Genomic DNA, 24,782 nt, shown 5'->3' on the forward strand with positions numbered 1-24,782 from the left:
AGTCTAGGATCAGGAAGACCTGAGTTCAGATCACCATCTAACTGCAATGCTCAGCGTTCACCAGCTCTCAGCCTGGTGAGAATCTGCTTTATAGGGTTGTTGTGAGCATAGAATGGGGTAGGAGAACCATGTATGCTTTCTTGGGTTTGTTGGAGGAAAAGTGGGGTATAAATGAAATAAATATTCTTGGAGATGGGACCAAAAAGGCACTCATATTTACCTTTCTGTATGTTCTTTATCTAAACCACAGAAATCCCGTCGGTCTGTCCCAGCTCCTGCAGTTCGAAAGCATGTCAAAGTGCAAGCAGATAAATAGGTACCGCTCCGGCGGGAAGGTAAATGGCGTTTCCGTGTGCTGCTCTAGTTCGCCAGAAGTAGCTTAGTCATGCTGGCCACATGACCCGGAAGCTGTCTGTGGACAAACGCCAGCTCCCTCGGCCTATAGAGCGAGATGAACGCCACAACCCCAGAGTCGTCCGCGACTGGACCTAACAGTCAGGGGTACCTTTACCTATGTTCTTTATTACAGTGATAAACAAGTTTCTCAACTAAGGTGTCACTATTCTGGATAAGATCTGAGAGAATATTCGCTTAAGTCCTATCAGTTAAACTTACTCATTTCGCTCTTCTTTGAAGGTACCGGTAGCTTAGTTCAGATTACCTTATAGATGATATATGACACCTGCTAAATCAAATATTTGGATTAGACACTTCTAGATGCTAGAAATGTAATGCTTGACAGGCAAGCTTTTATTCTGTTTTGTGTAGGTGTTCTTTGATACAAATATGATGGTTTCAAGTGGTTAATGTGACTGCTATTTATGTATTCATTACCTAATATATATATATATATATATATATATATATATAAAGAAGCCCCCACCTGCAGGGTTACAGTCTAAAAGTAAAAGTAAGACACTTTAAAGAGGAAATGAAGAGGTGTAAAAAGGAAGATCAACTGGGGAAAAGGCAGGATGAACAGATGTTTCCTCAGGTACTCAGAGGTAAAAAGTAAAAAAGAGAAATAGAATCTGATGTCTCTCAGGGCTGCAAGGGCATTCCAGGGCTAGAAAGCAGCAAGGGAAAGGGAATAAAAGGAGAGGAAATACAGTAATCTTAGACTTAGCTAAAAAATTGTTACATATAAAGAAAAAGTCTGGGATTAAAGATAAAGAGCAGGAGTGGGCAACCTTTTTGCTGCCAAGGGTTTGCATGCTGGCAGACAGAGAAGAAATTTATTTTTACCTAATTCAAAATAAAGACCAACAGGATTCAAATTTCACTATGGCTACCTCAGGTTATGCAGTTTACTTAGAAGTAAGCCCTAATGAGTTTGATGGTTACTCTCAAATATGTGCACAGAAGGGGTTTGGAAGTACAAGAGATTATTACAGCAACTATTCTAGAAAGCATACAGTAAAAATAATTCATTTCTTTAGTACAGACGCAATGCACGCAATGCATATGGAGAGAGTGAGACAAGACCAACCATTTGGTCTCAGTCAGATGGGGGGTAGGGGTGGAGAGGAAACTTATTTCCCCCAAGCCATAACATTGGGGATAAAGTAAACTCTCATCAACTCTGATGAGATGGAAGAACAAGGTCACATAAAATGAAGCTTTCTCACCTGTGATATAGAGGAATACGGTAGGCAGTAAGTAGAAGAAGCTTAAACTGGAGATGAATTACCAAGTGAGTTCAGAGGAGAGGAGAGTATAAATATTTGAATGAGCAGCAAAAAAATATCCACCAAGCAAGAGCATTTTAAGACAGTGGCTTAAGAGTAGAAACAGGAAGGCCCAAATGTAGAATGTTCTAATAAGCAGTGAAGGAAATAACAAGAAACTGAACTAAACTTGTAGTGGTGGCTGTAGAGTGAAGAAAGGAAATTCTCAATATATTTACCAACTGAAAGCAGCAAGACTTGCTTGACAAAACTATGGGCAAGAGGAGGTAAGATTCCAAATCTGAGAACAACAGCCCTTATGCTTTCATCAAGAACAGGCTGAGATACAGGGTTTTTAAAAGATTTTTTAAAAGATTTTTAAAAGCCAGACAGTGGGAATAAATACTGTTGAAATTTGATGTTTCCGTACTGATTTTAATTACTGTATGTTGAAGGTAATAACTTGTAAGTTATTTTGCAAGTTATTACTAACGGTGGCTGCAAAAATTGTGTTGGCAGGAAATGTGATTCATCCCTACTTTATAGAAAGGCTTTTCAAGGTTTTATAAATCGCACAAATGGACGAGCTAATGGATATGGTTCACCAGAGCAACGGGGGGAGTTGTTCCTGTTGAATGGTACAAAAAGCTGGCTCCTTTTAGCTAGAACTGGAATGCCAATTGTAATACCTCGAAAGGTCACAGGCACCTACTTAGCAATTCATAAGCGATTGAAAAACACGCAGACCCCCGTCTCTTGCATGTTAGATAATGCACTGCAACCGCTTGAACATGTCTCACAGCAGCACGAACTCTCCAGGTATGTTGTATAAGCTGACTTTGAGAGTGGTGGGAAAGCAGTTGAGAGAGCTGCAGAGCCTGGGGCCACCGCGCTTGTGACATGGAGGCGAGAACATCACGGCATCAAGTGAGACTAATTGTTTTATTCAGTCTCTTAAAATCTGCAGGAGACCTTTAGAGCTACTTGCTGCATTGGGGGTGGGGTGGGGCCTGTCAGGGTCAGGTGTTAGAACAAAAAGCGACGGGATCATGGTCAGGTTGAAATGAGGTTGAAGGAAATTGGTCATGGCTTCCTGTTCGATGTGGCGGGACAAAGGTATATGGTCATGTTGTGGCTGCTTTTATTTGGGCAGGCATTGTTAAGTATAATTTGTTTACGGTAATTGACACAGAAATGAAAAATGACTAAATGTATATTGGGGAAAAGGTTCAACATGGGTCCCCCCCCCCATGGGGCTATATTGAAAGCAAGGAGAGCACTTTGAGATCTCGTTAGGTTACTGATTAACTAACTGGTGGTTGTTTCATTGTTTCTCTGGTAGCTAACATGTGAGTGTTGTAACCCGAGATCATGTGAGAGGTACTGGGTTGCAAAATCTCCATTTTGAAGGGAATTGCCTTTGGAGTCTTTTCTCCCAAAGTCAATGAATATGTAAAAGAAGCTCTTCTGAAGGGAGAGTAAACAGTCTGGAGGCTGGTATGCAGGCTGTGGAGGGAGAGAGAGAGAGAGAGCTTTTAGATCTGGTTGGATTATTTCATATTTTGTAAGATGCTAAGCCTATGTTTATTTGGGTGGTGCTGTGGGTTAAACCACAGAGCCTAGGGCTTGCCGATCAGAAGGTCGGCAGTTCAAATCTCCATGATGGGGTGAGCTCCTGTTGCTTGGTCCCTGCTCCTGCCCACCTAGTAGTTTGAAAGTACATAAAAGTGCAAGTAGATAAATAGGTACCGCTCCAGCAGGAAGGTAAACAGCGTTTCTGTGTGTTGCTGTGGTTCGCCAGAAGCAGCTTTGTCATGCTGGCCACATGACCTGGAAGTTGTACGCCGGCCACTAAAGCGAGATGGGCACCGCAACCCTAGAGCCGGTCACGACTAGACCTAATGGTCAGGGGTCCCTTTACCTTTAAGCCTATGCTGGACATCGTATGAATATTTGGGGCTCGTTTCATTTGACATTTTCTGCTTTAGTTCAAAGAGTTCTGCCAGTAAAAGTTTGAATATTTTATGGGTGTGGAGGACAATGAGGAGTCGGTTCTTATGCTTCCAGCAGTCACAATATTAATATCTGCAACACGTTGAGTGCGCGTCAAGAAAAGTTCAGCCCCTCCAGTGCTAGGCTCAAGAGGCGCTTTCCTTCTCGTTGCTTAGGACTTCGTAGCAGCGGGGGAACTGCCAAAAAAGCCCCTTCAGGGCGCGCGGGAGGAGCGAGCCTCCCGCTTTCCCGCCCTCGCCAACCTCCTGGGCACACGCAGCGCTCGCGCACTCCGCAGCCCGCCCAAACGCGCGGCAATGCCGGGCGAGGCGCCGCTCCGGGAAGCGCGACGGAGGCGCCGCTCCTGCACCCGACGGCCCTTTCTGCGGGGCTTCTAGCGGCAAGCGAGTGTGCGCGCAGAAGGCGGCGCCTGAGGCGAGGTGGCGCGGGGCGGCGTCCTGCTCCCCCGCCCCGTTTCTGGGCTGCCTCCTCCGAGCCGGCAGGGCGCCTTCCTGCTACTAGTGGACGGACGGGATTGGGGAAGCACCTGCAGCGCGCCGCCGCCGCCGAGAGGGTCAGCTTGCCGGGGCTTGAAGCGTCGGAAGGAGCCTGGGCTGGGGAGCGCGCAGCCTCGTCCCTTCCTTCCTATCCATCCGCGGGGCAAAAAAAGGGAGAGGGGAAAGTCCGTCTTTGGTTGCTGCCGGAGCTTGGGAGCGGCTTCGCAGCGAGGGAAGGAGCTAAGCAGGAGAGTTGCTGGAAAGTGGAGGTGAGCGAGCCAAGGAGCCGGCGCCGAGGCGAGCGGGAAGTTTGGGTAGGAGCTGCGAATTGGCCAGATGCGTTAAAAAAGGGCTCCACGCGCAGCCCGAGCTTTGCGGCATGAGTACTCGGGTGCAAGTCCTGCTTGTTCCCGGCGAAGCATTGCAGCCTTTAAGCGCGAGGATAGTGCCGTAGCTTAGCGAAGGGGGCTAGATATCTGCATGAGATCCGGTCCAACTTGATTTCAAAGAGAGAACCAGTTCCAGCATCTAAAAGCCTCCTGCTTTTTCTTTTTTTAGTTACAGGTAGGTAGCCGTGTTGGTCTGCCGTATTCGAAACAAAATAAAAAAAAATCCTTCCAGTAGCACCTTAGAGACCAACTAAGTTTGTCATTGGTATGAGCTTTCGTGTGTATCTGAAGAAGTGTGCATGCACACGAAAGCTCATACCAATGAATGACAAACTTAGTTGGTCTCTAAGGTGCTACTGGAAGGATTTTTTTTAATTTTGCTTTTTTTTAGGTTACCAAGATTCTAAGGAAACCCCAAGTCTCCCTTCCTTCTTGCTGGGTGCAAGGAGCTGGGTGGCTAGATTGTCTGTAAAGGCGTTGGCATGGACTTTCCCTCTCTTGAACTCCTCAGATTCCTGCTGAAATGGAATGCTGTGGTGCATCGCCTGTTATCAGCCTAATGGTTCACATCACATGTAATAAGTGGAGTGAGGTTCCTTTCTTCTCAATGCCTGGCCTCCGGTCCTCATTAGGCAGGAAGAAAGCAAACTTCAGGAGCTGCTATAGTTGATATTTTGCATTCTGACTTAATAAACAAGGGCATGAAACAGAAGAGAACCAAAAAGTGAGATTGCTTACTTTCTCTTTTTTTCCTCCAAAAGTCCAGACCTCACTTTACTCAAAATCTGCTCTGTTGCAGGACCAAGGTGTGTATGGTTTAGAAAAGACCACCGTGTCTTGCATGGTATGTTTAGGGTGGTCTTGAATTCGTATGGAACGGGTGGTGACTTGTAGTTTCTGTGACCCAGAGCCAAGCTGCTGCCAGGTTCTCATCACCTCCATCCATCCATAAGATAAATTATTGGTACTAGTAACTGCCCACATGGGAAATGCACCCACTTTACTCCCATATGAAAGTAGGTTTTCCTGGAACTGTGATAGGTAAATAAATTAAAATGGTATCATATAATTTATAAGTGTGGTATGCATCAAAGATTAGTAAAAAAGAAACCAGTTGCATGATGAAAAATTAGTGGGTTTTATTTTTAGAAGGAGAACGCTATGTGTGTAAGCTATAATTGATCATCACTGTTTTGGCTTTCAGATAATTGGGCTTGGTTGTCATCAAAGTGCCTTTTTGTTTTCCTAAAGTGAATCTGCCTCTGCATTTTATAATGTGTGGATGAACACGGATGAACCAAGTGACCCTTAAGAATAAAACTTCACTTTAATCAAATGTAGAAGAAATCGGTCGTCCTTAGAATGGAAGAGCTCAGTATGTTTTTCAACAAGGGGTTATGGTGTTTTCACTTAAAAGCTAGATGCCAAAATACTGTGCATATTATGCTTAGTATTTATAGAGTATACTTTCTGGTTGCATGCACTGTGTTCACTGTACTGTGTGTAACAATATAATTTAAGATTTCATCTGTGTTGGGAATCTTAATGCTTGTAGTTTAGCTCCATTGTGTCCGTTGTTTAAGGTCTTATTTGAAATTTAAGTGACAAAGGGGACTTGGGCTTGTTTTGTTTGAGAGAGCATTGTAAATGGTAAGAGCTAATCCTTCAAGAGCTGAAAGCATAAAGTCAGCTGCTTATTTATATTCAGGATAAACTTGTTTTAGTTATTCTGTACATTGGTGTATGTGTATGTGAGACACAGTCCCTTTTTTTGTCTTTGTCAAGCCCAGGTAAAGTTGACCTTAACTTGGTTTATGTCTTAGAGCAGCTTCTTAGAATTTGTTCCCTGCATGAAGTTGCCACCTGCAGAGGCAAGCAGTGTCATTATGACATATATATATATAGTTGCATGCCACCCCAGACTCTTGAGTGGTGCAATATTCCAGGTTCTGGGTGCTTACACAGGGTTCATAATAATAATAATAATAATAACTGGCCGGGTTCCCCCAGCCACTCTGGGCGGCTTCCAACAAAATATTCAAATACAGAAATCCATCAAACATTAAAAGCTTCCCTAAACAGGGCTGCCTTGAGATGCCTTCTAAAGGCTGGTAATTGTTGTTCTCTTTGACCTCTGGTGGGAGGGCATTCCACAGGGTGGGTGCCACTACCGAGAAGGCCCTCTGCCTGGTTCCCTGTAACTTGGCTTCTCGTAGCGAGGGAACCACCAGAAGGCCCTCGGCGCTGGACCTCGGTGTCTGGGCAGAACGATGGGGGAGGAGACGCTCCCTCAGGTATTCATGTTTCCTTCAGAAGGAGGGTCAGTGGAGATGGTGTCTTTACGATGCATGGTTTATTTACACATACAGTATATCCAGCCTGTGATGGAGGGGATCACAGCATTAACACTCCAAGATGGCCTTGCTGCCCCCATAGTCACAGCCTTAGATTCAAACAGAAATCAAACATCTCTCTGGCTTCCCAGCTTGTTGTCCCCACCCCCCCCACCCCTTTCTGGCTTCTAATTCCTATCACTTAACTCTCCACTCTGGCTTTATGTCTTTCTAACTACCAACAAGTTGAGGGAGGGAGGGGGCCTACCCATTTGACCTCTGGTGCTGAGCCACTTCCTTTGTTACCTTAATGGCCCATTTCCTAGGCTGTATACGCTCACCAGGAATTTGAATCCTTGCTTATATTTTAACACTTGTAACTCTTGCTGGATCCAAAGATTAGAAGGGTTGCCAGCATACAGCCTACTCCCCTCATACCAAACTCATACCACTATCATAAAAAAAAGCATCCTGGCTGCTCAGTCCTCTGCAGGTCTACTCGGAAGTAACGCGCATAGGGCTAAGTAAGGGTGTAAAGGGCTGCGGCATAAGTTTGCCTGTTTAATCATTTATGACACATTCTGATTTGACAATGGTGTAACTGCAAATGAGTATAGACTCAGTTTCAGAGATGAGATTAAAATTAGCTGCGAGAAAGCAGTTGACTTCCATCTGACTTCATGGGCCATTTTACGCTAAGAGAGTTTCTCCAAGGGTTTTTCATCCATATCCCCCCCCCTGCGTGCCCCCTGCCAGTCCTTTTATAGCAAGCAATCTTGACTTTGTACCTGCATCTCCATTTTCATTCTCCTTGATGTTTCCACAGACTTTGCTTGTAGAGTATGTCATATCCCCCAAAGAGATATACAGTATCCCCTTCTGTAGTATATGGGGGAAAATGTTTTCCATGTTATGATACAAAACATCTTTCATTTGGTAATATCTGTTTATTACCTGAGCCAATGTATTTTCACAGTTGTCGATCCATTGGGAAATGGCATTTTCCTTTTATGGAAAGTTACTCAAAATTTATTCATTTTTTTTTATTCCCAGTTATCTCCCCTCTTTCTCCCAAGGAGCCCAGGGCAGTGGGCATAATTTTATTTTATGTTTCTTTTCCCACTGTAGGTTAGGATGAAACATGGTGCCTTGTTCAAAGTGTCACTGTGATCTTCATGGCTGACCCAGCCTGATCCGACCCTTTATGTGCGATCATTCAGACTTCTGGTGACACCACACGAGCTCTCCATTTATGTATTTTATTATTATTCTACAAAGTATAATTCACAGAGTAATCCTGTACATGTCTACTCAAAAAGAAACCCTGTTAAGTTCAATGAGCCTTCCTCCCAGGAAAGTGGATACAGGATTTTAGCCAGATCCTGCAGTCCTATAGCCCCTGATATGATGATCCAGCATCCATAGAAAGCTTCTCCTTCTCCAGATTTGGAGAGAGAGACCTGATATTAGATGTTCTCTACCTACCACTGCGCAAACTTGCATGGGTCTTTTTCTACTTGCATTGGGGTGTGCTAAGGACACACCAGAAGGAGGCTTGGATCGAAAAACACAGAACCAAACAAGAGATGAAACTGTGCCAGTCCAGGAACTGGCATATTTTATTTCCCTCTTGTTCCCTGTGGGAGGAAAATTGTTAATTAACAGTCCCACCAGCCACACAATAAACAGAAATGGATGGTCCCTGACCTCACTTCCATCCTGCAAGGATGATAAGTCCATTGGATTGCAGTGGTTCAGCTACCTTTGGTAGTCTACCCTTGCACTGTTAATGCATTTTATTTGGTGGAAATGGCAACGAATGACAGCAGAAATGAGAGAACATACACCAGAATTTACACACATTGTGCCTAATCATGTGGAATGGAAAAACAATTTTATTCAGGTGTTTTTGCGCTTTTTTCAATTAATTTTCTTTTTCATACCAGTACATTTCAGATGAAAAAACATGGCGCTCACGACACCTTGAGACAGAATATTCTCACTTTATATGTTTTGTATCAAGAATGAGCTTTTCATTGCTTTTTTTAAAAAAAGGTAAACCTTGCCTTTTTCAGAACTGAATATGTCTTACAAATTGGAATGCAGTAAAATATAAGATTGAAAGATTGCATCAAATAAACATGTATTATAATTTAAAATATAACAGCAACAGGGGAACACAGTGGTATTGCCCCCCCCCCCAAGTTAGCAATACTTTAGATGGGGTGGATAACTTGTTGTCCTCAAGACTCCCATTCCCATCAGTCCCAGCCAACATGGCCAATGGTCAGTGATGATGGGAGTTGTAGTCCAATAACATCTGGAGGGCCACAGGTTCCCTACCCCTATTTACCACGTAAGTGGAATGATGAGAGGGAAAGAATTACTTTCATGCAAGATAAGAGAATTACAGTTTTTCTTTGTGTTTCGTATAACCTTTGAAGATGGGCACTTAGACTGCAATTCTAAAATCTTGGAGTAAGCGGGTGGCGCTGTGGGTTAAATCACAGAGCCTAGGGCTTGCTGATCAGAAAGTCGGCGGTTCGAATCCCCACGACAGGGTGAGCTCCCGTTGCTCGGTCCCAGCTCCTGCCAACCTAGCAGTTTGAAAGCACGTCAAAGTGCAAGTAGATAAATAGGTACCGCTACAGCGGACTGCTCTGGTTCACCAGAAGCGGCTTTGACATGCTGGCCACATGACCTAGAAGCTGTACGCCGGCTCCCTTGGCCAATAAAGCGAGATGACCAACCCCAGAGTTTGTCACGACTGGACATAATGGTCAGGGGTCCCTTTACCTTTTAAGCTCATTGAAAACGAGGATTGCTTCTGACTAGATGATCTAGGATTGTCCTGACATAAAATCCCAGTTCATTCTTGACTGTTGTCACAGGGTCTTCTTATATTGCCTAGTTTCTTGAGGCCCCTGGAATAGGGGTAGATTGGAAGTTTTTGTGGTGCATTCCAGATAGCATTGTCCTATAGCAGGTCTGTAGCTTCCTAGCATCCAGCCCACAGTATTGAGCTCCTGAAAAGGTGCCATTTTGTTTTTGTTTTAAAAGATAATTTTATTAGATTTTCCAAATAAACAAAAAACAACAAAACAAAAACAATTACATTCCATCTTAAATTCCCCCCTCAGTTCCTTACGCTCTGCTGAGCTGTGACTTCCCTCCCTCCCGTCATTCGGCTTTGTTTCTCACTCGTATCTTGCAGTTCCTTTTTACAAACAATGTATAGATGAAATTCGTAGGATTTATTTCAGTCCCACCAGTGTCCTTAAACTTCTACAGTTTTTCTCCATATAGTCAATAAATTGGCTCCATTCCTTCTGGAACTTTGTCTCTCCCTGGTTTCGGATCCCACAGGTCAACTTTGCCAGTTCTGCATAGTCCATCATTTTCATCTGCCACTCCTCAATCGTTGGTATCTCCTGTAATTTCCATTTTGGGGCTAATAAAGTCCTCACCGCAGTTGTAGCATACATAAATAGTCTCTGATCTCCCTTTGCTATTTCCTCTCCCATTAGTCCCAATAAGAAAGCTTCGGGGTTTTTTGGGAAAGGTGTACTTAAACATCTTTTTCAACTAATTGTATATCATTTCCCAAAATCCTTTTACTTTCTTGCATGTCCACCACATATGATAAAATTCACCATCTTTATCTTTACATTTCCAACATGTTTTACTACTCATCCTATACATTTTAGCTAATTTTACTGGTGTTAAATACCATCTATACATCATTTTAATTACATTCTCTTTCAAAGCGGTAGATGCAGTAAATTTCAATGTTTCATTCCATAATTTCAACCACGCATCGTATTCAATGTTATGCCCAAAATCTTTTGCCCATCTTATCATCACATCTTTTGTCATTTCATCTTTTGTAAACCATTCTAACAGAAAATTATACATTTTCAATAACAATTTCACTCTGCCTTCCAACAATTCTATTTGGAATTTGGACCTTTTATCTTCAAATCCTAATTTTTTTATCTTTTGAAAATGCGTCATTCACTTGGTGGTACTGCAACCATCCAGTCGAAACCTCTTTTATTTCACCATATGATTTTAATTTCCAGCCTCTATCTGATTTTACCAGAATCTCCTCATATGTGGCGAAAAGGTGCAATTTTGTTCGTTGGCTCACCCATTGCCTCAGTGAGCTATGTAGTAGTACAGTGATACCTCTGGTTAAGAACTTAATTTGTTCCGGAGGTCTATTCTTAACCTGAAACTGTTCTTAACCTGAGGTACCACTTTAGCTAATGGGGCCTCCTGCTGCCGCCACGCCATTTCTGTTCTTATCCTGAAGCAAAGTTCTTAACCTGAGGTACTACTTCTGGGTTAGCAGAGTCTGTAACCTGAAGCGTTTGTAACCCGAAGCATTTGTAACCTGAGGTACCACTGTGTTGGGGACATTATTGGTTAGTGCCTATAGAATCAGTTGAGGTTAGTCGCTTTTCAGCTACAACAGCTCTCACAGCAAATGAAAAAGGAGAAAAATACTATTCTTGCATTAATTAGCTTTCACATTTGTTAACATTCGTGTTATTTGGAACCCTAACCAAGATAGAAGAGTCAGGGGGTAGCTCTGTCCTTCTGGCTCCTCCAGAAGGGTGTTGAACTCAGGAAGCCAACTGCAATCTCTTCAAGAGCCTCAGCCTGCTGCTTTTTTGCACACATTAATTAACTTAAATATTAATTAGCTTAAATATATGCAGTCTTAAAATAGATCGTTGCTTGCAATTGCCAATGCAGTTTTAGGCATGGCTATTCATTGGTGAGTCCCAGATATGTGTGTGTAGGACTAGAGTCTTAAGAATATACAGTAGTTCTGTGCATCTTTACCTAGCAGCAAGTCCCATTGAACTTAAGTGGGGCTTACTTCTGAGTAGAACTGCACAGGATTCTGCTGCATCTAGATTCTAGAGTGTTCTGCTTCCTACTGGAAAATTGAGTGCAGGTTGAAAAGGTGACAGCCCCAAAGAGAAAGGAACCCACTTTTTAATGTTTGAGTATGACATAATGGGTTTAGAAAATTAATGAGAGCTGCCTGATGGAAATAATAAGAGTAATGTCCAGATGGCAGGCTTGATCTGCTTTCAGTTTACTGTTTGCTAAATTGGAGGACAATCGGGTGCTTTGAAAAACAATTTTGTTCTGCTTTTGTTTTATTTCCTGTATGATTCTTGTCATTGAGCCTGTCCTTGCCCTGTCATCACAGTCCTTCTCAGTGTTGATTTATGGGAAACTAGTATCAGGTTATATTGATTTAAATCAGGGGAGTTTAAGTTATTAACAGTTTAAAGTTCTAATATAAATCAAGTTTTTTATATTTTGTACTGAGTACAAAATATCCTAAATGTATACATATGTATCCTAAATGTATACATATTGCTTGCCATAACAAGTAAAACATATCTGCTTGCAACTAAATAGAGATGTTATATTATCCACTACAGAATATATATATCTGCAGAATTTATGTATTTGCACTGCAGAATTTATATCTGCATCCTGTAGAAACTTGATATAATTTTTAAAAAACACAACTGATCTAACATGTTTTAAAAAGATATATTTGTTTTTAAATGTTTCCTTATTTATCCATAAAAAAATTATTTTGGTTCACCCTGGCCAGTGGAGGAGGAAGACACAGCTTGTTGTAAATCAGGATAAGCAGTGGATCTGTTCCTATAAAGGACGTCTTTATTAATTTTTGTTGTTTGTATCTCAAGAGTTGCCCCAATAATCTGTGAACCACTATGGTGCAGGTATGACTTTTATGTTCTTCCTGTCCAGTAGTATCTACAGTACTTGAATCTACATCGGAGAGAAAGAGAACTGATGATCTCCCAAATTCCACCTAAAAAAAGTTCTGCACATATTCTGCTTGTATGTTTCTTTCTTCTTCTTTTTTTAAAGAAATACTTCCAGCTTTTAAGTTAACCTCTCTCCAGTATAAACAGTATAACATATCTCTGGGGTACACTGAGTGTATTAATAGTTTAAGGCTCTATAAAGTTTTACACATAAATTGCTGCATATAGTTATGTTTGGTTTACATTTCTGAGGTTTCCTCCACCATTGTAGCATCTAGAGACTTAATTATTTCTGAGGAAAGCTCAGATGGTGAAGAACAAGGCAGTTGCTTCAGAGAAGTGCTGATACACTATACTGCCATGCACAGGCTGCTACCAATCCCTTGTTATGCAAAGAGACGAGAACAAAAAATACACATAAAAGGCATCACATTGAGGCTGAACAGATGGCCCCAGGGAGACAATTTAGAGTAGGAACAATCTCATGAGGGTGTTGCCTACCCTGGGATTGCAGGACCCTGTATAGCACTAGCCACAGTGACTATTATTAAGCAATTTGCCAAGTGTGGCAGTCTTAAGGCTCTGCAAATGTCTGGGTGCAAATACTGTAGGTAGGATGGTCAATGTAGGGACTTAGTGTGTGCCCAGCTTTATTCCCACCCACTTTCGGCATTCAAATGTACCGAATACGTGGAATGTTTCTGAAAACCTATGGTTGACCATACATGCAGATGTAACCTCTACAGAGAAGTTGAAGGCAAACTGCTGAATCAGGAGTTTTGGCTTGATACAAATCAATTTTGGGGTGGCAGAGGGGAGAACAAGAGACGTAGGAGCAGTGGTTCTCAAAGGATTTTGTGTGCCACACTGGTGTGGCAGGAGAGGATGGCAAGTGTGGCAGGAAGATTCAACAGCAATCAAAGGAACTCTTAAACATTTCAGTGCAGTATGGTATAGTATGAAAATAATATTTTTGGGGGCTATACAACCAGAAATAGCATCCATGCCTCTCTTCAAGAGCGTGAGCTAGTCTACAGTTCTCCATGACATATTGTTGTGAACAGGGTTTTTCAACTCTGACAAATAATGAAAGTTGAGAAAAGAGAAAGGCTTCTTTTTAGTTGATGAGATGAGTTTCTTTGTCTCAAATTAGACCTAATATAAATGAGATTACCTGGCAAAAGTAAGCTCACAGCTCTCATAGAATTTGTATACATACCTAAGGTACGTAGGTAAGAGGCTTGTTTATAATTATATTTGGGCAATGATTCATGTTCTTCTGTAGCTGTTTGGGTTTATACTTTCTAGATGTCCCATGGTCATATTATAAAGTAGTTGTGTTCTATGTTATAAATCAAACACTGCTAGGAGTTGTTTGTTTTCCAATGTATTTCTTTCTTATCAAAAAAATAATAATGGTGTGACATGAGCAAATTTTTATTCTGAAAGTGTGGCCTAGGAAAAAAAAGTTTGAGAACCGCTGGACTGGAGAAGGGGAACCTGTGATCCTCGAGATGTTGGTAGACTCCATATTTCATTGGCCAAAGCCAACATGGCTACTGATCAGAGATTTGTTGTCTACCAACATCTTGAGGGTCAGAGTTTCCCAATTTCTGCTGTATACTAGTATGTCATTTCCTATATATATTTCTCAATTCTTCATCATCAAGGTCCTGCAACTGAAACAACCCTCATGACCTTTTAGGCCTAATGCCAATGTTGCAGACTGAAGCATGGTTTTGAACTGAGAAGATTATTTACTTAATGAGGTCATAAACTGAAGTGATATTCGATGGACATTCCCCAGTTGAACATTTTTATTTAAAGTATAGCAATCAAGATGATTGCCTCTGACTTTAAATGTTTCTTTGTCCTAGGCTGACCTTTTGAGGAAAGATGCTAATCAGAAATAGGAAAATAATACAAAAGCACAGAGCTCCAGAAAATAAATGTTGAGACGGGGCATATGTATCACAAATTCATGTGACTATGCTGTAAGGATTCATCCTTTTGTTTAGGATGACCAAAGAATTGCAGTATGTTTCCAGTATAGTTTGCAAAACTATCTAGCATTGCAATCATTACCAACCAATTTCCTCAAAAAGTTAAGAATACCCAAAGTTGACCCTTCTTGAATTTGATGGACATTACAATTCTTGGCAACAGCCAGAGATTTTAGAGTATGACACCCCCCCCCTGACAAACACTGCTTCTTAGCAGTTCGAAAGCATGCCTGTACAAGTGAATAAATAGGGACTGCTGCGACAGGAAGGTAAATGGCGTTTCCGTGCACTCTGGCACTCGTCACGGTCCTCCATGCGCCAGTAGTGGTTTAGTCATGCTGGCTACATAACCTGGAAAACTGTCTGTCGACAAACTCTGGCTCCCTCGGCCTGAAAGCGAGATGAGCACCGCAACCCCATAGTCGCCTTTGACTGGACTAAACCGTCCAGGGGTCCTTTACCTCTCCCCCCCCCTTATTAACAGTACAGTACTGTGAGGGGTTTGCGAGGCTGTTCCAGAATAAGTGATCTGAGAATTTCTTGCCAAGTGTAATCAGTATTGCTGAATCGTAGAATTGTAGAGTTGGAAGGGACCCCAAGGGTCATCTAGTCCAACCCCCTGCAATGCAAGAATCTCAGCTAAAGCACCCATGACAGACGGCCATCCAACTTTGGCTTTAAAACCTCCAATGAAGGCAAGTCCACAACCTCCTGAGGGAGACTGTTGCCCTTTTTAAGAGCTCTTACTGTCAGAAGGTTCTTCCTGATGTTTACTCAGAATCTCCTTTCTTGTAGCTTGAAAACAAGCTTGGTCCATCCTCCATGTGACAGCCCTTCAATCATTTGAAGATGGCTATCATATCACCTCCCAGTCTTCTCTTTACCAGGCTAAACATGCCCAGTTCCCTCAACCATTCCTCATAATTCTTGAGGTTTCTAGACCCAGCTTGAGAATTACTCTACTATAGATATTTGTTGCATTTTTTGTTTTTAGTTCCTTAAGAAAATGTCTTATGTTGTACTACAGGATGGTTTCTTTTTAAAATGATGCGATACATTGGGGGGTGGGGAGTGTGTTTTAAAGAGTTACATTCTTTTTCTGTTTGGTTTTGAAAACTTTTCTAAAACCTGTTCTTCCTCTTCTGTTTTGTTAATGTTGTCATTAAGAGCAATCTTCTCCAGTTGTAATTGAGCACTGTTGCCATACCATATTCAGAAGGTACATATGAGTATCTTTTTTATGCTGACTTAGAATAACCCATGAATCCAACATCTGCAGGACTCTCTGGCAGAGACCTCTATTAACCTTGATAGTACTTCTTGACAGATTAGTTTACTGGTAAAATAGACCAGCCTTCCTTGATGTTGTGCCCATCAGCTGTGGCGGCTGGGCCTGGTGTGCCCATCAGCTGTATTTCAAAACATCTAGAGGGCACCAGGTTGGGAAAGGCTGTCTTAGATCACTGGCACAATCATTTTGAGATGCCCTTTCACACTTTGTCAGAACATGTCTCCCTCGACGGAGACAGCTGAAGCAGGAAGAAAGACAACTAGAGCACAAGTAGTTCTCATCTTTCTCTGAAGCTGGCCAATTGCTAAATATATCATTTTCGAAAGACTACGCTGTGGCAGTCGTGGCTGCAAAGTAACTTCCCTTCTTGGCTGCCAATGTGTCTGCAAAGTCTTGTACAGTAGAGCTGTTCTGGTCGGTAAATGAAAGAAAGAGAGAGAGCAGCACCAAACGCAAAGCCGCTTCCGCGCCTGCGACGGAAGCGGCGTTGTGGGCCGACCGACTGCACCACCGCGTAGGGGCTGCGAGTTCAGCCCCTGCGCGATGGTGGCTTCCCGCCTGCGTCATCCCCGACCAGCCAATGAGAATGGTCGGGGCGGAGCCGGCAGTTTTAAAGCTCCCCGCAGGCGGGAAGCCGACCTCTTTTTCTCCCTTGTTCGCCGGAGCGAACAGTTCACCCGCCCACCCACCCCTTAAAAAGAGGTAAGGGGACGCTGCTATGGACGGGAGTCGGTTGCCTGGTTAGTCAGCGGGCCGGGTAGGACTTTTCCCATACTGGGCTAGCCATGATGGGTTTTTCGCCTACCCCGTAGCATGTCGTCACAACTTAGGTTAGGCGGTTAGGCGTTGGAAATTTGCATAACAATAGAAGGAGGAGGGGCAGATTACGTCAACGGCTGCCCAAATTGGGAGAAGTAATTCCGTTAAAGGATTCCGGGGGCGTCGCTTGGTCCTGAGCCTGGAGTTGCCTGGGCCGTAGGGCACGCCCCTTCGGTGGCCACAGGAGGAGCTCTAGTAGATCTACATCGCGGGGCTCCTTTCTGGTGGTTAACTTCTCAAGGACTCCAACACACGGGTTGGAGTCGGATATAGTCTGTTAGGTTCCAACGCCTAAGCCAATTCCGCTCAACATGCTTATCAATAAAGTTGTGGCCTTAACCACCCAATTAAATCTTAATCTCTGTGTCATGAGTCTTGATTATGTGGGAAGGAGGGACATAGCCACACAAACAAAGCAGAGCAGACAACAGCAGCAAGAAAGACAACACCTCAGAATAATATGGAAAAATGGGACATTTAACATTGGACATCTTGCTGTTTCACTAAATTTTTATGCATTTTTTTCAGTGCCACCTTGAAGCTTTGTCATTGTGTTTGCTTCTTCCAGTTTGTGCATGACCTGGTAAGACCCAACACTCTTCATCTGAACTTTGAGTCATCATCTGTTGGCTGGAACGAATTTGCTGTTGATGGTGCAGGCAAAATCTTTTGAATTCAGTTCAGCTTGGGAGTCCCAAGTTAGGATGCGGAGTTTGAATGTTCTTCACCTCAGTTTTGTCCTGTTCATTTGGATCATTTTCAGCCTGCCTCGCTCTTCCTAAAGCAGACTGGATTGTGGAGTAGTATGTGCAACTTATTGGAGGCTGGGTTCTTTGCTGTCAGGGGTTGTTAATGCCTCATTAAGAGAAAGTAGAAGGCCAGCTTTGCAATTCAGTTCTGGCTCAAAAAAACTATGCTTGCCTTTCCTTTTTTGACGCAGGCTGTTGGACAAGCAGGTGCTATTGAATTGCATCAGGTTTCTAGAACAATACCAGTTTGATTTAGTCTGATTACGACACTGAGATACCTGTTATTGCCTTGATGGAGAACTTTTTTTGAATTCCATAATCCAACCATAAGAGGGTTCGTTAGTTTACAGTAGTAAAATCAGCCGTTTTGTGGCACCTTACACACTCAACACATTTGCTATGGCATGAACTCTTGTATTCCAGCCTGTATCAAATTCATCTCCACAAATCAATAAAGTATCATATTCAATCAAATGCAGGACATCTGATCTATTATTTGTTTGTGCTCTGATAACCCAGCAATACTTAACAAGCTGCCCTGGGACTTAACTGGCTCACAGCCCACAAGGAACATATTGCTCTTGTACCTTTTGCCTACTTCTGTGACAAGCCATAAACCACACACAGAGTGCAGATCTTGTCTTGAATAATAATGGTATCTTCCTTCTGCCACCGAAGTATGTTTTATTCCCCCCCCCCCGGAACCACATATCAAAAAGTATTGGCTCCACTCAGCACAGCCTAGACTTGAGCATGTTCCTTTGGGACCCTGTGAGAGGAACAGATAATGTGTGTGTTTTCTGAAAGCTGCCATTCCAAATCTATATAACATTTACCATCTTCTGAGTCATCAAATGTCTCTAGTTGGCAAGTCATGTGGATGAGCAGAGGTTCCTTGAGTGTTTCATAAGGTTGCCTGTAAAGCTAGTTTTTAAATCTCAGCATTGTCTTTTCAGTCTCCCTCTTTTCTCCATTACATGCTCTCTGAAAAGTAGAATATTAGCCATCACTTTTGCAGTGTTGCCTTTCCAGTTTCACTTTGTGATAAAGGTAATAGTCTAACACAGAGGTTTTCAACCTTTTTGAGTCCACGGTTCCCTTGACCAACTGCATGAAGCCTGCATCCCCCCCAATAAGATTTATATTCCACTTGATTGTCAAGAAAAACTGCAAATTTGGGATCCACAAAGCAAGGCATAGCCAACTAACAATGGATCATGGCTTCCCAGGGGCTCCACAGCTCTTCTGTTATCCATATCAGGCAGCCCCCCCCCCCCGGGTAACTTGTCATACATGGCTTGTGGGTTGGATTCTGATTGGTCACAAGTTGCAGAGGTCTGTTTAAAAACCACTGCAGAGCAGAGGCTTAATGACCTGGTTGTATTGCAGCATGACCTGAATAGCTCTGGTGCAGGTATCCCCAAACTGCAGCCTTCCAGATGTTTTGGCCTACAACTCCCATGATCCCTCGCTAACAGGACCAGTGGTCAGGGAAGATGGGAATTGTAGTCCCAAACATCTGGAGGGCCGAAGTTTGGGGGTGCCTGCTCTGGTGTATACCAGAGACAGAAATAAAGAGGTTATACAGTGGTACCTCTACTTACGAATAACTCTACGAATAACTCTACTTACGAATGGAGCTCCGTCTGCCATCTTGGATGCGGTTTAGATAGGATTTTTTCCTACTTACGAATTTTTAGATAGGGTTGCTTTGACTTACGGATTTTTTCTCCCAATGCATTCCTATGGGATTCGACTTACACATTTTTTCAACTTACGAATGTGCGTTCGGAACGCATTAAATTCGTAAGTAGAGGTACCACTGTACTTGAGTTCCACCCTTCATATGTGCTGGGTGTAGGATTGCATCCTTTGGGATGGGCAGAATGAGTACAGGAAAGCTATATAATGTCTAATTGGACTTCAAAGAGTTCCTTCAGTAATTTGTATTGTCCCATGCTTTCTGCATCTTCCACAGTTAGAGGTTCCACCGGTAAAGAGCATTGGAGCTTTATGGTGTCTTTGTAAGATCATAGAATAGCATCAGTTGCTGAAAGGGAGTGACTGCACCTTAAGAAGATTCAGCAATAAACACTGGTGAAATACAGCCCATCATCAGCCAGATTTACAGGAATATAGTTATTGGTTTTCTTTTTCTTTTTTGCTGGTCTATGACCGTAATAAAGATATTATTATTATTATTATTATTATTATTATTATTATTATTATACCAGGCACATGGTTGGTCGAGGTTTCTTTTGAGGTCAGACAGTATATGGAATTGTGATAATTAAATTATTAAGTTATTCACAGTGATAATTCATTAAAACAAACAAATAATTGTTGCTTGTAACCAGGCATCTTGACACTGGTAGGCTAATTAACACAATTAGCTTTTCTCCAATTTAGTCTACAAGTGATAGTAAGAGTATCCCCCTGGAACGAGTATATGGTGGGTGTATGTGTGTAAGAGGGAGACTATTTCTTGTGGAGATGGAACAGTTAATTGTGCTAATGAGAGTAGGGGTGGGGATCCCATTCAGAATTAAGTCTCTTTTGTCTTCTTTCGTAGGGGGGCGGCGCAGGGGGATTATTTTAAGATTAAGTGCACAAACCTATGTATATTTACCTAAAAGAGTATCCACTGTGTTCAATAGTACTTCATTTCAGTTAATTGTGAATAGGAGTGCAACCTTAATTTTTTTGGCCTTGGATTCTGCTGTCATGTTTCATATTACACTGAAAACCTGGCTTTTGCCCAAGAGTGGTTAGTCGCTTTTCACAAAATGCCTTTGATGATATTGTAAAAGTTAACTCTTGGGAAGTAGATAGGATGTCCTTAGAGGAATACTTTAAAGTCTGTTTAGCTTTTAATTTTGATATCTAATATGCTTTCTTTTAGAGTTGCCAAGGCTTCCAGCTTCCAGTGTTTAACAAGAACATTAACAATAATCACTTTATCAGTGAAATGTAGGAAGACCTACAGTACATACCTAGTTAAATTTCTGTGTTGTTATTGATATAGCCTTTACCCTCTGCAATAGACAACCTTGATCTACCCTCTCTTCCATTCCCCACCTGCCGCACTGGCTTTTCTTATGTGGCGTTGACTTATATCCTCATATGAACCTCAAAACCAGGTTTGTTGACGAGCAGGACTTAGGGAGTGCTGCAGAGGCCTCATTTCAGTCATACTGAAAAGTTTAAAAGTTTCTCTCTAATTTATGTAAATGCATTCTCAAGTTCAGGATGTTTACCTTTAATGCTATTATGTGGTGCAGACTCCAAATCTAATAATTTTTTTAGATGGAATAGCAAAGCATATTGGTTCTAAAGGGCAGGGAAATAACCATACCAACTTCAGGGCAGTCTTCCTTTTCTTCCCTGTGCTGGGGGTCCCTGAATCTGCTCCAGACATACTCCTTTATCGCCTTTCTATGGAGGATGGCCAATGGAGCAGCCATGGTGGCAGAACTTTCCACTTCCAGTTAAGGGAAAATGCTAGCAGCAGAAGACTCACTCTGCCCCTGGAAGGGGAGGGTTGCACCCTGTTATATAGAGCGCCAGCAGATACATTGTTTTGCCTGTTTTATTTCTCTAATTCTCTGCAGTCAGCACATCCACAACATTCTGTACCAAATCATAATGGTGTTGGGTTTTTAACTCCAATAAGAATTTTTGGAAATGATATAATAGTTATCTAGTCTCATAGCTGTAAATTATTCAAACCCCCTAAGCTTTATTATCCCAATAAGTCCATCTAATTATCTTAAATAAGCATTGTATTTATCCAGCGTTTGCTGTAGAATGCTTATTTAAATCCCACAACATGCATATTTGATACAAACTGTCAATACAGTATATTTTCAAATATAAATAAAGTCTAAGTAGATCTTTACCATCTTCTTCTCTCATGAAGACCATTTCCCCCTGTTACCTGAATATAAGAAAATCACAAGTTGGATCGAAAACTGTTATATATTTTAATAGAAAATGTACAGAGATTTCAAGAGACATCATTTAAAAGCTATTTCCTAAAGGTACAACAAAACTGAATGCCAAAAACTGGCTGCAGGGTATATATTGCCTCAGTGTTTCCATCTGCAAGGGAAATGCAGTATTCTAAATTGGTTGTGTCTTCATATTTGCTGATTGGAACTTTGTAGATAAAATATTGTTAATAATAACATTGGACTCCGTTAACAAATGACAGAATGTTTTATGCTCCCACGTATAAATTTTAACAAATTTAGCAATAATGTAAAGACGTAAAACAGAAAGTGAGCCAGAACATACAGCTTGGTTTAGGATCTTAGGGCACATACCTCATGGAAACAAAAGGTCTGGGAGAAAACAGAATTATCATATTGCCTGCTTTAAATCGTTAGTTATGGGGAATTGGCAGGGACCGGTTAACAACAGTCGCCTGACCCCTGAACATTCTTTGGTGAGAGAGATTGGCTTGGCTGAACTTTTACCATCATTCATTCTTGGTCTTCAGCAGAATAGTCTGAAGGACTTTTCCCAGGCAAGACCAAATGTTGGAGATTATTGTGCCCTCCCTTTCTTCCCACATCAGTCTGTGGCACCTGTACAGATTCCTCTCTTCTGGTTAGTCATACAAGATGTCCAGAAAAAATAATTATGGATAGTTTGGAATGATTAATTTGTGTAGTCATCTATACACAGATGGTGTTAATTGGCCTGCAGCCTGATGCAAATTTACAAGGAATTCACATTGCCTGCTTGTAAGTCATTTGCAAGAAATAAATTAGAATAATGCTAGAATGTGAACGACTCTGGTTTTCAGTTATTTAAAAAAGTTACGTGTGCCCTTCATTTAAGCATATAAAATTACTTGCACAAGAACAAGCAGCCCCCTTGTGATACTGTAAATCTTCACCGGCCTTTTGTGGTCCAGAATTCTTTGCTCCAAGCCCATTTTGTACTAGCTGGCTAGCAAGTGGCAGCCATTCGCTGCTGCTGCTGGAGGCAGGATTTACACTTTCTCCCTCCCCATATATATTAACATTTAACTCTGAAAATATAATTGCTTTTGGAACAAATCCTACTCAAGGGGAAAGTGAAGAGCAGCTGATTAAACCCTGAAATGAAATTAAAGCATTAAACCTGGTTAGTTGTGCAGATTTTTTCATTTCAAGTTCACACACTGTTCTCTCTGGAGAACACAGAAGTGTGGTGACCCATAATACGGTAGATTGTTTTCATGTGCTAATAGCTTGGCAAGTGTGAACTTAATATCTGTTTTTAAGATATTCCAGATAGCTCACGGTCATATTGTTAGTTGTCTCTGAAAGTAGCTGCCATTGCACATTAGTCACTATAGTTAACTTCAACATAAAAGCTACAATAAACTAATAACAGTCTTCCTATTTGTTCCTTTCCTTTGTCAGTAACCTGGTTATTGCCTGTCTGCCTTCCTTGGCTAAGCCACATCAATCTAAAACCAAATCTGCTTAGAGGAGACAGCAGACATAGGCGAAGTCACAAAGATGACTTCACAGTGACGGACAGAAATTGGTATTCACATAGATTTTTCATTTTGTTGAATGCCTGGCCTGTATGCAACCAACAGTCCTTTGGAAGTTCAGGTTATCATACTGTGCCTTGTCAAGAAGTGCTATAAAAAGGATGGTAAAGAATTATTATTATTATTATTATTATTATTTCTATACTGCACTTCATCAGAGGATCATCACAGGACGGTTTGCAATATAAAAACACAAGGCTCAGCTGTTCCTGTTCCTCCTCCTTCATTACTATGTTCTGCAAAATAGGAAGTCTAAATTCTGTGCCATAATAATAATAATAAAAAATTATACCCTGCCTATCTGGCTGGGTTTCCCCAGCCACTCTGGGCTGCTTCCAACAAAACTTCCCTAAACAGGGCTGATGCAGTTGCAAATATTGTATATGCAGATATACTTATTTGTGTAAAGTTTTAGCTCCTTTGCTCTCTCTACGATTATTCTATGACTGACTGAATGATTGATAGTTGATTTTAATAGGTTTCATGTAAATGTGTATGTTCTTAACTAAAACCTTCCTTTGCATTGTGGTGTCTGATGTTCTTACATTGTCCTTTATAGAAGTGAGCTACATACACACACAGACCACAATATACATTTAAAGCAGTCTTATGCTACTTGAAGAATCCTGGCTTCTCCCAAAGACTCTTGGGAATTGTAGTTTATTAAGCGTGCTGACACTGAACAAGACTACAGTTCCCAGGTTTGTTTTGGGGAAACCGTAGCATAAGTGGTATAAGATTGCTTTAAATGTACTGTTTGGATGTGACATCAATGTGGGTAGTGCTCACATTTTGTATATAAAGGCCACTGAACATTTCTTCAGGACAGAAGTGGGAGAGCTGTAGTCTTCATTTCCTCCATATGTCAAAAGTTTCTCGTCTCCGAAGAGCAAGCAGGCTTGATATGGAGCTGAGTTTTGGCCTAGTTCTTTAACTGGTGTGCAAAACCATAACATCTGAGCAATGGGACTAAGAAGGGACACATTGAGCCGAAGCCTGTGAACTGAAATTCAGAAGAAAAGGTTTCAACTAAGAGTCAACAGCTTCTTTACTTAACAGTGGCACATATTTCAGTTTTCAAATTCTTAAGGTATGCTTTGCCAATAAACAGCATCTGTTACAATATTCTTTAAACAATAAAGGAAAGAGTGTAATGAGTTCATTTCTTTTTAAAAACATGGCTAGTTGCTTTTGATTGTTTATAAATAAACTGCATAGATTGCAAACTTTACAAGTTTGCATCTATATAACAAGGGATATAAATTTAAAACTGCTTATATTTATAAAATTCTTTATAAAACCTGGGCCCTGTTGGACTGTTGCTATGCATTAATTGGCCACAAACGTTTTATAAGGACTGCTGTATTACAAAGAATTCTAAAGTAAATAAATTCCTGACAGATGCTGAAGTATTGTGTACTCTCCTCTAATGCTGGATTGGGCAGATGAGACCAGTAGTGGGTCTAACGGTCAAGAAGGCTGCAGAGGGAAATTAGGAACAGATGTCAACCTGGGAAGGTAACCCATCTAGGAGAAGTAAAACTCTGATCCTAAACCTCTGCTGCCTATACTCATGCATGAGAAAGGCTTCAGGGATAAACCATGAGGAAAAATCCATAATTTGTGAATAAATCATGGAAAAAATGAAAGATTGGGCCAGTGTGGA

General features: G+C 41.7%; 1 protein-coding gene across 1 annotated transcript in view; it reads left to right on the forward strand.

Annotated features, from left to right (window-relative positions):
* The first annotated feature begins 4,235 nt into the window (after positions 1-4,235).
* Positions 4,236-24,782, forward strand: part of KCNG2 (potassium voltage-gated channel modifier subfamily G member 2) — a 48,725-nt gene continuing 28,178 nt past the window's right edge. The window contains exon 1 of the mRNA XM_035125801.2: positions 4,236-4,425. The gene's annotated coding sequence lies outside the window, so the exon portion shown is untranslated. The remainder of the gene's footprint in view (positions 4,426-24,782) is intronic.

Source organism: Zootoca vivipara, chromosome 8 (genome assembly GCF_963506605.1).
Source record: "Zootoca vivipara chromosome 8, rZooViv1.1, whole genome shotgun sequence".
Taxonomy (NCBI): Eukaryota; Metazoa; Chordata; class Lepidosauria; order Squamata; family Lacertidae; genus Zootoca; species Zootoca vivipara.